Source organism: Cherax quadricarinatus, chromosome 30 (genome assembly GCF_038502225.1).
Source record: "Cherax quadricarinatus isolate ZL_2023a chromosome 30, ASM3850222v1, whole genome shotgun sequence".
In the NCBI taxonomy this organism is placed as follows: domain Eukaryota; kingdom Metazoa; phylum Arthropoda; class Malacostraca; order Decapoda; family Parastacidae; genus Cherax; species Cherax quadricarinatus.
In genome coordinates, this window is record NC_091321.1 from 1,417,872 (window position 1) to 1,433,058 (window position 15,187).

Here is a 15,187-nt window from a genome sequence, read left to right on the forward strand (position 1 = left end):
GGAGTGTATCTCCCAGTGTATATACACTGGTGTGTATCTCCCAGTGTATATACACTGGTGTCTATCTCCCAGTGTACATACACTGGTGTGTATCTCTCAGTGTATGTACACTGGTATGCATCTCCAAGTGTATATACACTGGTATCTCCAAGTGTATATACACTGGTATCTCCAAGTGTATATACACTGGAAAATTACTTTGATCTATGTTTTAGATACAAAATTATTCTTGACCAGGTGTGAAGCTGATGAGTGACTCTGGATCCAAGGTACTGTACTTACTCTCCCATTCCTTGGATCGGACCTGAATATTTCCCAAGCCCCTGGCTCTATATGAACCCCCCAAGGGTTGTATGTACTCCCCAGGGTTGTATGAACTCCCCAGGGTTGTATGAACTACCCAGGGTTGTATGAACTCCCCAGGGTTGTATGAACTACCCAGGGTTGTATGAACTACCCAGGGTTGAATGAAGTCCCCAGGGTTGTATGAACTACCCAGGGTTGTATGAACTACCCAGGGTTGTATGAACTCCCCAGGGTTGTATGAACTACCCAGAGTTGTATGAACTCCCAGGGTTGTATGAACCATCAGGGGGTTATATGAACCCCCAGAGGCTGTATGAATCCTCCAGAGATTGTATGAACCCCCAGGGGTTATATGAAACCCCTCAGGGGTTGTAAGAACCGTCCAGGGATTGTATGAACCCTCAAGGGCTGTATGAACCATCCAGGTTATATGAACCCAGGGATTGTATGAATCCTCCAGGAGACATATGAATCCTTCAGAAATTGTATGAACCATTCAGGGGTTATATGAACCCCCAGTGGTCGTATGAACCTCCCCCAGGAGTTACATGAACCCCTGGGGCTATATGAACCCCCCATAGCTTGAACCCCCCGTAAGTCGATCGCTAGCACACTCAGCTCACACACTGAGGTCCGGGGTTCGAATCTCTGGTACGGCTGGAAAACATTAGCGACGTGTTTCCATAAGACACCTGCTGTCACTGTTCACCCATAAGTAATAATAGGTACCTGGGTGTTAGTGGACTGGTATGGGTCGCATCCTGGGACAAAACTGACCTAATTTGCCCTAAATTCTCAGCATAACAGCGGCTTTCTATATAATAACATGTCATTGATGTCAGCTAGGACTGTATACCTTGTACATGTAGAAATAAAGATACTATTATTATTATTATTATTATTATTATTATTATTATTATTATTATTATTATTATTATTAATACATACAATGATTTGACTAACATGATAGATAAATTATTTGAAAACGATAGACAGACACTAATGTTTCACAGAAATTTCCTGTAGATTTTTTATTTTAATGTGCTGTAAGATCCATACAGGTTTAGCGCATGCCATTCAATTTAATAATAATAATAGTACACTAATAATAATTTACACTGGAAGCTGACGTCTTGATGGGTCACAGTCTTGGTGGGTCACAGTCTTGGTGGGTCACAGTCTTGGTGGGTCACAGTCTTGGTGGGTCACAGTTTTGGTGGGTCACAGTCTTGGTGGGTCACAGTCTTGGTGGGTCACAGTCTTGGTGGGTCACAGTCTTGGTGGGTCACACAGTCTTGGTGGGTCACAGTCTTGGTGGGTCACAGTCTTGGTGGGTCACAGTCTTGGTGGGTCACAGTCTTGATGGGTCACAGTCTTGATGGGTCACAGTCATGGTGGGTCACAGTCTTGATGGGTCAGTCATGGTGGGTCACAGTCTTGATGGGTCACAGTCATGGTGGGTCACAGTCTTGATGGGTCACAGTCATGGTGGGTCACAGTCTTGATGGGTCAGTCATGGTGGGTCAGTCTTGATGGGTCACAGTCATGGTGGGTCACAGTCATGGTGGGTCACAGTCTTGATGGGTCACAGTCATGGTGGGTCACAGTCATGGTGGGTCACAGTCATGGTGGGTCACAGTCTTGATGGGTCACAGTCATGGTGGGTCACAGTCATGGTGGGTCACAGTCTTGATGGGTCACAGTCTTGATGGGTCACAGTCTTGATGGGTCACAGTCATGGTGGGTCACAGTCTTGGGTCACAGTCTTGGGTCACAGTCATGGTGGGTCACAGTCTTGGGTCACAGTCTTGGGTCACAGTCATGGTGGGTCACAGTCTTGGGTCACAAGGCAACAGTTTCATAAGTCAGATCTCATTATGTTTCAGTTTCTTCGTCTTTTAATCACATTATTGTAAATTCTCATTTTTTATATATAATATATTTAACTGGACCGTTTATAAACAACTCTGTTACTGAGACCTTATTACCAGGTCTCAGACCTGGCCTCAAAATTATTATTATTATTATTATTATTATCACTTATTTTATTATCACTATTATTATCATTATTAGTATTATTCACGTAAAGCGCTAAACCCGTGTGGGTCCCACTGTTCTTTTCATCACCGTTTCCTACAAATCAACGGTACTTTTCGTGTCGTGTATCTGCACAATTCATTCTTCAATTCCTTCTTATTCGTGTGAGTGTCATTCACTACTCAATATTGGGATCGTGGCCAGTAGGGAGAGCTTCTTGGTAATTACCTGGGTAATTACCTGGGTAATTACCTGGGGTAATTAATTGGGTAATGACGCTCTCTTCGTTGTAAGAGAAAGTGTCCTTCGAAAAATAAATGATTTACAGTCTATTTTGTGGTTTTTGTAACCTTTGCTGATACTTTCATGACACAACCAACTAAAGATACATATAGACGGAGACATACACACACACACACACACACACACACATAAATATATATATATATATATATATATATATATATATATATATATATATATATATATGTCGTGTCGAATAGGCAGAACTTGCGATCTTGGCTTAAATAGCAACGTTAATCTTGCCATATAGGACAAGCGAGAATTTGTGTATGCAATAATTTCACCAAAATCATTCTGAACCTAACGAAAAAAATATATTTCACTGTGTTTGTTTAGTATTAGATTATTGTAAACAAATCTAAAATATATTTAGTTAGGTTAGGCTAAAATAAATTGTTCTTGTTATAATAAGGTTAAGTAAGTTTTCTAAGTTCCTTTTGGTGCAGAATTATAAATTTTTACATAAACATTAATGAAAAAATATATCTTTAAATGTATGAGAGAAAATTTTAGAAAGGACTTAATTTTAAATGAGTTCTTGCTAATTGACCAGTTTTACATATTCGGCACGACATTATATATATATATATATATATATATATATATATATATATATATATATATATATATATATATATATATATATATATATATATATATATATATATATATATATACAGTGGTCCCCCGCTTTTCGTAGTTCCCGGCAATCGTAAAATTCGCTAATCATAGAGGTATTTTCGTATAAACATGGACTCGCTTTTCATAGGTTGACTCGCGAGTCATAGTTCGTCCGGGACGCATACCCACGGCGTGAGCCAGGGCCGCAGCCAGTCTGGCATTGTTTACCAGTGTGCGAAGGTCCCCTCACGTGCTCCAGCGAAATATTTCATAATATTCCATTTATTTTAGTGCTTGCAAGTACTAAATAAGCTACCATGGCTCCAAAGAAAGCTCCTAGTGCCAAGCCTGTGGTAAAGAAGGTGAGAAATACGATTGAATTTAAGAAAACCATCATTGAACAATATGAAAGTGGTACAAGTGTGGCCGAACTGTCCAGGATGTATAAGAAACCCTACACAACCTTATGTTCCATAGTGGCCAAGAAAAATGAAATAAAGGATGCTGTTGTTGCAAAGGGAGTAACTATGCTGACAAAAATGAGATCACCAGTACTGGAAGAGGTTGAGAAGTTATTATTGGTGTGGATAAATGAGAAACAATTAGCAGGAGATACTCTTATGACTTCGTTTATTTGTGAAAAGGCTAGGCAGTTGCATGAAGATTTGGTAAAGAAATTGCCTGCAAATAGTGGTGAAGTGAGTGAATTTAAGGCCAGCAAAGGCTGGTTTGAGAGATTTAAGAACCGTACTGGCATACACAGTGTGGTAAGACATGGTGAGGCTACCAGTTCGGACCACAAGGCGGCTGAAAAATATGTGCATGAATTCCAGGAGTACATAGAGGCTGAAGGACTGAAACCTGAACAAGTGTTCAATTGTGATGAAACAGGCCTCTTTTGGAAGAAAATGCCGAAGAGGACCTTCATTACACAAGAGGAAAAGGCAATGCCAGGACACAAGCCTATGAAAGACAGGCTGACGCTAATGTTCTGTGCTAATGCTAGTGGGGATTTCAAAGTGAAGCCATTACTAGTGTACCATTCTGAAAATCCCAGAGTGTTCAGGAAAAACAATGTTATGAAGAGTAAATTGTGTGTGTTTTGGAAATCTAATAGTAAGGCATGGGTCACGAGGGAAATTTTCGTCTAGTGGTTCAATGAAGTGTTTGGCCCTAGTATGAAGGAGTATCTCCTGGAAAAGAAATTGGATCTCAAGTGCCTGCTAGTAATGGACAATGCACCTGCTCATCCTCCAAACTTGGATGACCTAATTTTCGAGGAGTTTGGGTTCATCACAGTAAAGTTCTTGCCCCCGAATACCACTCCTCTCCTCCAACCCATGGACCAGCAGGTTATTGCAAACTTTAAAAAACTCTACACAAAAGCAATGTTTCACAGGTGCTTGACTGTGACCACAGACACTCACTTGACCCTAAGGGAATTTTGGAGAGAGCACTTCAGCATCCTCCACTGCATAACCCTTATAGGTATGGGTTGGGAGGGAGTGACTACCAGGACTTTGAACTCTGCCTGGAGAAAATTGTGGCCAGATTGTGTCGACAAGAGGGATTTTGAAGAATTTGGGACTGACCCTAATGAGCCTATGTCTGTTGTAAAATCAATTGTGGCACTGGGGAGTTCCATGGGGTTGGATGTGAGTTTGGAGGATGTGGAAGAATTGGTGGAAGACCACAATGAAGAGCTCACCACTGAGGAGCTGCAAGAGCTTCAGCAGGAAGAGCAACACATCGCAGCTCAGAATCTTGCTGCAGAGGAGGAGGAAGAGAGATGGAAGAAGGTGCCTTCTTCAGAAATTAAAGAGATTTTTACTATGTGGGGTAAGATGGAAAGCTTTATGGAGAAACATCACCCTGACAAGGTTGTTGCAAGCCAGGTTGGCAACATGTACAGTGACAAAGTCTTGGGCCATTTTAGGGAAGTGTTAAAGAGATGCCAGAAACAGAGCTCTCTCCACAGTTATTTTGTGAGACAGGACTCCAGTGACTCTCAAGGTGGTCCTAGTGGCATTAAGAAACAGAGAAGAGAAGCAACCCCAGAAAAGCAAATGGTACCTGAGGTGTTGATGGAAGGGGATTCCCCTTCCAAACTATAAACAATCCACTCTCTCTCCTCCTCCAGTCTCCCATACACTAAGAAGAATCTCCAATAAAGGTAAGTGTTATGCTGTTAATGTTTCATTCATCATTTCCCATTGTATTTATGTACTACATGCATATTTCATGTTAAATTTTTTTTTTGTTTTAATACTTCTGGGTGTCAGGAATGGATTAATTGTATTTACATTATTTCTTATGGGGAAAATTGATTCGTAAATCGTAAATTTCGTTTATAGTAACGGCTCCAGGAACGGATTAATTACGAACAACGAGGGACCACTGTATATATATATATATATATATATATATATATATATATATATATATATATATATATATATATATATATATATATATATATATATATATATATATATATATATATATATATATATATATATATATATCATTACACCTAGGGAAAACTGAAGCCATTCTCTTTGGCACGAAACATAAACTGAGAAGGGTAAATAATTTTAATGTTCAATGTAATGGGGAGCCCATCACTTTGGTTTCATCAGTAAAATATTTGGGAATCCCATTTGACCCATGCATGTCAGGAGAATTGATAGGGAACAGTGTAGTAAAGAAAGCGAATGCCAAACTGAAGTTCCTGTATAGACAAGCACAGTGTCTACCTACTGAGGCTCGCAGGACCCTATGTCTAGCCCTTATACAATGCCATATGGATTACGCTTGCTCTTCTTGGTACTCTGCCTTGACAAAAAAACTGAAAGATAGACTGCAAATCACCCAGAACAAAATCGTAAGATTCATCCTGGGGCTGGGACCAAGAGAACATGTAGGCCAGGATGAATTACAGCAGTTGGATATGCTGAATGTTGAAGACAGAGTAAAACAACTGAAGCTAAATCATGTTTATAAAATTGCTCACAAACAATGTCCAGAATATCTTGCTGTCAATTTTGTCAAGGTTGGGAACCAAAGCAATCATAGTACTAGGGGGAGAGAGCACAACTTTGTAGTACCCACAGTCAGTGGCCAGGCTTCAAACACCTTTTATTGTACAGCAATAAAGGAATGGAACAGACTACCCGCACATGTCAAAGCCAGTCATAGCGTGAACCAGTTCAAGAAGAGTGCCAAAAGGTGTCTGATGAATGTAGCTACAGAAAGGGAGGGGAATGATTTTCTATTTTTTAGCTAACATACGTGTAAATTTTACCTTATTCCTTGTAATGACCCTCGTATTGTAGATAGTCTTAATGACCTTGGTGTAGCAGATAGTCTTTTTAGTATGATAATAAGATGTTATCTTCATTGTAGAATAATAAGAAAATATTATAACCTTTATACTATAATAATAAGGTAAAAGGACCCCAATGGAAATAAGTCACTCTGTCTGACTTTTTTGGGTTATCCTAGGTTCTCTACACATATGCTGCTATGTATGATAATTCTATGTAACTGTATTTGTGTATACCTGAATAAACTTACTTACTTACTTACTTACATATGAGCTGAACTGTCCTGGGGACCCTCATCCTCAGAGAAAAGAATAAACTTTCTTCAGGGAAAACTCGAGGTTCTCCCTGAGGCTTCATTCATTCATTCATGTTGATTCGCCGGTACTTCCGGCCCGGGTCTTCTCCAGATGGTGACCAGGCAGTGGCCCCCCGGGTGGGGGGTGTCGTTCATCTTCTTTCTTATTTCTTTCTTGGGCCCTCTGGTTGGAGGGTGTCTTCTTCTTCTATCTTGCATTGACTCGCCAGGAGTCCCTGAGGCTGTTTGAAAATTTGCTCCTACCACCCCCTATATGTAATATAAATTTTATTTAAAGACAAAATAACCTTCACGACTACGACGACTACTACTACAACTAACCCATCTCTTTGGGAAGGACCTACTTCCACTGGGGAATCCCGCCTTCCAGTGACTATGCCCTCGTCTGCTACACCTGACGTTACTATACAAGCGCCAGGCTCCTTGCTTCTGCTTCAGAATCTCCACGACTACGGTGCTCTTCGCACCTACTCCAAGGTTGAGGGACTGATTACCTCATCTTCTGTATATAGTCCTACTGTCTTCAAGTTATGTGGTAACTGAGGATTGCTGTGCCTGGCTGTGTCTGCTGCAACATTGAAAAACACAGCAACTTTGACCAGTCTGAGGGGTGGAGATAACCACACTAGTAAATAGTCTGACCCATAACATTGTGTTATATGGAGATGCAGCAGTTGGAGACGACTTTGAGGTGGGCAGGGCCCACCTCAAAGTCCACTAAAGTTTGGTTATTGAAGCACATAGTAATTAGGTGGGAAGTTGGTGGGGAGAGTATAGGAAAGATTGTAAGCAATTGATATCAAAAGCAGCTTAGTGGGAAGTATTAGCTTATCTCACGACCGGAGATGAAATCTCTGGCCAGGAAATAATGAGGAATGTATTGTATAGGCTACCTTGAATGGAGTGTAAATAAAAATTGGAAAAATGGGTTGCAAAGCTTAGAATTGAAGACTGATTAGATTTTAGGAAGTTTCAGTTAGTGTAATATCTTTATGTAGTCTATTTCCATCCTGCAAGATTGTAGAAAACAGAGATGAAATGTGTAAGTGATATATCATGGCTCAGTTGGTAGCGGCGTCAATTGAAGAACTGAGATTCAATCTCGGGCACAAGTGGGCATGTTCCCTTATATCCATTGGCACTGTTCACATAAAGGAGGAACACTGTAGCAGGCCTACTGGCCCTGAGCAGGCCTACTGGTAGGAGTCGCATCCTGGGAGAGTATAAATACCCTAATATAACTATCTGTAATAGATGTCATCCTCACTTAATTGTGTAATTCTGTGTTAATCTACCGGGTTAATAATTATACTGAGATAGTTTAGTGTGGTGAGGGTAATGGCAGAGGTCTTGATGCCAGGTGTAAGAAAAGCCTATTAAATCAGGCATATCCATTATTAAGACATAAGAAAGGAGCACTGAAGCAGGCCTATTGGCCCATGTTAGGCAGGTCCAACTTTCAACCACTCGTTTGTCTAACCTATTTTTAAAACTACACAGCCAAAGTTTTAGCTTTACATGGCGGGATAAATTTACCTTAGGCAGGATATATTATAGCAGGAAAAATCAATAACAGTTACTCAGAAAAGTGAAATTAACCACATCTTCCTATTTTCAGTAGGGTTGTAAAGGACCTGGCCAAGTAATTTTATGTTCTGAAGTCCTAAAAATATTTTCAGTAGCATAACCTTGTGGGTTTAGCGCTTACGACTCCAGAGTCTGTATTAGAGCGTCTTGTGGGGGGGGGGAAGATTTGTTTTGAAATTGGGTTATACAGTATATATTTACAGAGACTTTGACCCCTTCGATCTCACCTAGGCCCACCTTGATCTTACATAGACTCCCTTGATCTTACCTTTACCTCCCTTCATCCTCCCTTGCACCGCCACTGCTCTGCAAATTGGTAAGGCCTATACCTGGAGTATGCTGCATAGTTGTGGTGTAGGTTTACAATTATTTACTTTCTACCATCAGAATAACTTATAGAATTAGGTGGTGTTAAGTAGGATAGGTAAGGTATAGAACTGGAGAGTCTACTATCTGCATTATGAATGCATATAGCAGGGGAGAGTAATCTCCCCCGAAGACATAGATTACGTAGAACTGTTGGCCTTGGAACCCACCAACGACCTTCAGAAGCTGTGTGGAATCTGTTATTGCACGTGGTTTCTGTGGGGGATGTTGGTGGGTTTCGGGCTTTGGGTAGTGGTTGTGGTGGGTGTTCTACGTATTTTCTGTCTTTGGCCAAATTGTGCGAAGTTAGATATTGAGTTTACACAATTTCATTATTTTGGAAAATTTAAGCGGTGTTCAGGTTCCTATGAATATAAAAGTATTAACATTCAGAATTGCAGTTGGTTTGATAGTTTGTAAGTAGTGAAGTCTAACGCTTCTGGCAGCAGACATTAATGAAAATTATGAAATCCTCTGTGATCTGAAGTGAAGTGTTATTCGGCAGAAAGGATTCACTGACATCTGATGAATATAGTTAGGGGGGTGATTTAGATTGGTATTTTTTTTATACTTTTATTTAAAAATAATTCAGTACAGCATATAATAAATATACATATAGTCTCAAGAACATGAGATTTATTGCAACCTATCCACTACCTACTCTCGCCACTGATTACAGAACAGCAGGGCGACAATACCAAAACATTACCCCCCCCACCCTAAAAGATACCCTTGGTGTGTACCACTCTATAAAAAATCTGGTACAACGTTCTACTTAAGGACAGAAGGCTGTCACCTGCCGCCACAGTGCTAGATCCATCCCCCACTATCTGTATGGACGGCCATACCACGTGACATCAATGATTATAATATGCACAAAAATATATTACAAGGTCCCTCACCTATGGCCCCGCCCAATGGCTCGAGCCCCATCCCCAAAACCCCGCTGGTTGCACGCCAACAGTGCAAGACATACTTGCAGAACATAAACCAGTACAAATAAAATACTTTACACACTAAGCCAGTGACTTGCTTGCATGATGCCTACACACTAAGTGGCCGCAACCGACCATGACATATCAGGATCGAACTTGATGGGATTGCAGATCCCAAAGCCTTCTTCCTGTAGGAAAAAAAAAAACCTAACCTCCCCTCCGGCATCATTTGCCACCGTCCAGCATTCCTGCATACCTTAACACACGCAGGCGCTTGTAGCCACCATGCATAATTCGTACACCTCCACTCACGCCATGAACAGAACCAGGACAACCACTCGTACCAGAACATGCACCAAACGTGACAGCGACGCACACCACCCTGGAGCGCTGACTAACAACAAAAGAGTGCTAACAGATTCACCCTCTCCACTGGGCGGCAAGCCCGACGTCTATCCCCTGATCTAATCCCCACCCCTACATACTAAGCATTTCACTTACCGTGAGGGTATGGTAACCCTCAGAAAAACATTCCCCCACCTAGTCCCATATAGATCCCTATTCCTACACACAGTACAGAATACCGTCGCCGCCAGCACAAGCTTCCTCACTTCCCACGCATCCGCATCCGATCCCCTCATGCACCAGGATATGTATACATAGTCCACCATCACATGTGCTAGCGCCCGTGCCGCACCCTCTTCCACCCCCCCCCCCACATCTAAACTCAGTGCCCGCAATACTGACACATCCCTCCCTCCCACCCTCTGCACCACCCTGCCCACCCATTTCCTGATACTCTCCATCCCTACACAAAAATACAGATATGGTAAGCCCTTTCCTCCCCCCCACACAACCCACAATGCCTCTCCCCACCCACCCTCCAATCCCTCAGTACCGTACCAGATGGCAAGATACCATGCAAAAACTGGAACATTACCTCCCGCACCCTGGGCTGTAACCTCAACCTGCTAAATCTTCTCCATATGTTTGCCCAATCATAAATCGGGTATAGCCTCTCCCCTGGGTGCACCACCTGTCCCCTATCACTCTGTACAATTCCCCAACATCCTCGCAACACCTCATGAACTTTCCCCAACCGTCCGTCCCAAAAAACCCCGTCCGCAGTACCTCACGCCTGATGTAAACACACTTAACCCTCTGCCGTAAATCCAAAAGGCCCATCCCCCCCTTTCGCACTGGCAACATGACAACCTCCCTTTTTAACCACTCGCACTTAGAACCCCACAAAAATCTGAACACCCTCCTTTGGATGCTTTGAATTACCTGCGGCATTAATGGGAACACTTGTGCAACGAGCCAAATCTTACTATACAAGATCACATTAATCACAATCACCTTCTGCAGGATTGTGAGATGATTCGATCTTAGTGCTCCCAATCTCTTTACCACACGGTCCTCCAAATGAGCAGAATTATCCTCCCTTGCCCTAACTAAATTTGCCCTATATACAATACCACATATCTTCAAAACCTCCACACAGGTCATCACCACCCGACAACCCCAATCCACCCTCCGTTCCCACATCCCCAACCCTAAAATTGACGATTTCTCTACATTCACCACCATTCCCAAGGCACCTCCATAAACCCGCACCACCTCCTCCAGCCTACCCAACCGCATTCCCTCATCCACCAAAAGCATCATGTCATCCATGTACCCCATCAGACTTGGCCATGGCCACCCTTCCCCGCCTGCCCCCTCATATTCTTGCCTCCACCAACCTATAGAAAGGGTCTTGCATGCACGCAAACAATAATTGCAAGAGTGGGTAGCCCTGTCGAAGGCCCTGCCCTAGCGCCACTGCTTTCCCCAAACACCCATTAACTTGCACATGCTTGGTTATACAATGTTTTCACCCATCCCACTATTTCCTCCACGAAACCCCGAGACAGTAAAATGTGACCTAAAGCCTCCGTTTCCAGTGTCATATGCCCCCCTCTGGTCCAATGCTAACAACCCCCCCCTCCCCCCACCAAAAGCAGCTACAAAATCCCAGAGGATACCGTGACCCATCACCATCGATCGGCCAGGCAAACCAAACTGGCTTGGGGAGACCACCCTGTCAACCACACACTTTAGATGGTTACCAAGTACCTTTGCAAAGAGCTTAGTCAGTGCACATCAACGACAATGCACGATAATCCTTTAGGGTACGCTGATGTGACCCCTTTGGGACTAAGACCACTACCCCAGTCGCTTGCCCCACACCTAACCTAACCCCCCACTTCATTTCATTCAGGAGCCTGACCAAGAAACCCCACAACAACTCCCAATGCAACAAATAAAATTCGCAAGGAATCCCATCCACTCCTGGCACCTTACCCTTGCTCATTCCAGCCAAGGCTCTCCAAATTTCCTCCTCCTCAATATCCCCCCCAACGCCTTTCTATCACTCCCTCCCAGGGGTTTACCCACACAGCCACTTACTTCCTCCAACAGCTCTTCATCCATCCCACGACTACACCAATAACGAGCATACCACCTGTCAGCATATATACCCATGCCCCCCCACACCTCTAACTGTGTAAGAGTCATTGCCTTCCTACGTTGTTGCTGACCCCTCAGGACACAGGACGAAGGCCTATCCCCCATAGCACCTCCTCTATACCCGCTTGCACCCTTACGGCTTCAAACCTCTCATTTTGCAACTCCCTTAACCTCTCCTTCAGGACCTCCATCTCCTCCATATGGTACCTTCCCTGCAAAGTGCCCCCACTGTAGCAATCATGTAAGTGCTGCTCTAGATAATTTGACAACCCATATCTTATGTAGTTAATCCTCTTCCCTTCACGTATGTAAAAATCTCTTATCCTAGCCTTTGCAATGCGATCCCACCATCCCACCACATCATCAACTACCCTCCCCTCCTCCCCAAGCTCCTCCCATAGTACAGCAAAACCTGTCACTGCCTCCTCATTCCCGAGAACCCTCGTATTTAATTTCCAGTAACTCGCCTGCCTTCTAGCTAATGCCTCCCACCCTACGTCCGCTACAACTGCCCTATGATAAGAATATGGTGCCTCTACTGTATGGACAGACTATACCAACATGCTGCATAACATTGTCTAACCTTGCCCCATAGCCCTCCCTGGCATATGTATGTTCCACCTCCCATGAACCCCCAGCAAACACATCCCACAGTTGCACATCATGGAGAAGCTCCGCCAAAACAAGTGACAAAAAACCCGCCCCCCTCGGCGCCACATCTGCTCTTCTAACAACGCAATTCCAATTCCCTCCCACTATTGCAAGAGAAGGTAACGATCGTAAGAAATACACCAGCTCTTCCCTCACAAAAGCATTCTTAACGCACACTACGTTCTCTGCTGGTGCGTACACGCACACAAAACCCACTTTCTCACCCCCCACCAACCATCCACTCTCAAGATCCTGCCATCTACCCCCCTCACTCCTTAGCAATACGAATGGGTTTGCCGCCCTGATCAAGATGGCTACCCCCCCCCCCCTTTTAAGCACTCCGAATACATCACAACACTCTGATAGCCATCCACCTCAAAATCCTTGCCAGCTTTCCAGTTATGCTCCTGAATATATGCTACGTCCACAGGATATCTATGTAAGAACATGCAAAACCAATCACGCTTCATTCTCTCACACAAGCCATTAACGTTCAGCGTCATACACCAGAGGCCAGTTAAGATAGTGTTGTAGATGACTGTCCACTGCCCAGTGTCGCACCACTTAGCATAGCTTCCTAACAATACAAGATCATATTGTGTGCCATACCTCAAACTACTACTAATGGCAGTATTGAGGCTATCCGCCTCATTACTGCTGCTGTTAATAGGGTTGGGGTAGGTATATTTTTTTCCGAGCCTAGAGCTCCCGAAATGTGTGAATGTTGTCCTCCTACTGACAAATACAGCAGTTGAGGCTTGTCTCAATTATTTCTTTTGTTCCTTGAACATCTTTTGTGTGTGTGTGTGTGTGTGTGTGTGTGTGTGTGTGTGTGTGTGTGTGTGTGTGTGTGTGTGTGTGTGTGTGTGTGTGTGTGTACCTTGAACATTTCTTTGCTGTGATAAAGAAACTCACAATTTATTACATTTTAATTAATGATCTTAAGTTTATCGAATCTTGTAGGTTGAAGATATTCCCCATGTTGTGGGCAGCTGCTGTGTGGTGAAGTCCATGTTGTGGGCAGCTGCTGTGTGGTGAAGTCCATGTTGTGGGCAGCTGCTGTGTGGTGAAGTCCATGTTGTGGGCAGCTGCTGTGTGGTGAAGTCCATGTTGTGGGCAGCTGCTGTGTGGTGAAGTCCATGTTGTGGGCAGCTGCTGTGTGGTGAAGTCCATGTTGTGGGCAGCTGCTGTGTGGTGAAGTCCACGTTGTGGGCAGCTGCTGTGTGGTGAAGTCCATGTTGTGGGCAGCTGCTGTGTGGTGAAGTCCATGTTGTGGGCAGCTGCTGTGTGGTGAAGTCCATGTTGTGGGCAGCTGCTGTGTGGTGAAGTCCATGTTGTGGGCAACTGCTGTGTGGTGAAGTCCATGTTGTGGGCAGCTGCTGTGTGGTGAAGTCCATGTTGTGGGCAACTGCTGTGTGGTGAAGTCCATGTTGTGGGCAGCTGCTGTGTGGTGAAGTCCATGTTGTGGGCAGCTGCTGTGTGGTGAAGTCCATGTTGTGGGCAGCTGCTGTGTGGTGAAGTCCATGTTGTGGGCAGCTGCTGTGTGGTGAAGTCCATGTTGTGGGCAACTGCTGTGTGGTGAAGTCCATGTTGTGGGCAGCTGCTGTGTGGTGAAGTCCATGTTGTGGGCAACTGCTGTGTGGTGAAGTCCATGTTGTGGGCAGCTGCTGTGTGGTGAAGTCCATGTTGTGGGCAGCTGCTGTGTGGTGAAGTCCATGTTGTGGGCAGCTGCTGTGTGGTGAAGTCCATGTTGTGGGCAGCTGCTGTGTGGTGAAGTCCATGTTGTGGGCAGCTGCTGTGTGGTGAAGTCCATGTTGTGGGCAGCTGCTGTGTGGTGAAGTCCACGTTGTGGGCAGCTGCTGTGTGGTGAAGTCCATGTTGTGGGCAGCTGCAAGTCTTCAGAGATATCACCAGCAGCAACACCCCAAAACTATCTGCCAAGATAAAAGTATGAACATCGCTAGATTATTCATTAACTGCAGTAAGCAATAGTTTGAATTCTTACTGTGTATTTAGATGCTTCCTTCAATATTCAATAGAAAGGAAAATCGCTAAAATATTTTAAAAGCTGATCAAAAATTAATATGAAACTGGAGTAATCCAAGTTTTATAAATTACCACAAGTTGATGGAACTCGAAGAGCTGTAGGTGTTGGTGTGGTGCATGGCAGAGGAATGACTAGTGACGCCACTATTCTTGATCTCCATGGCTAAATGGTGCCATTGACC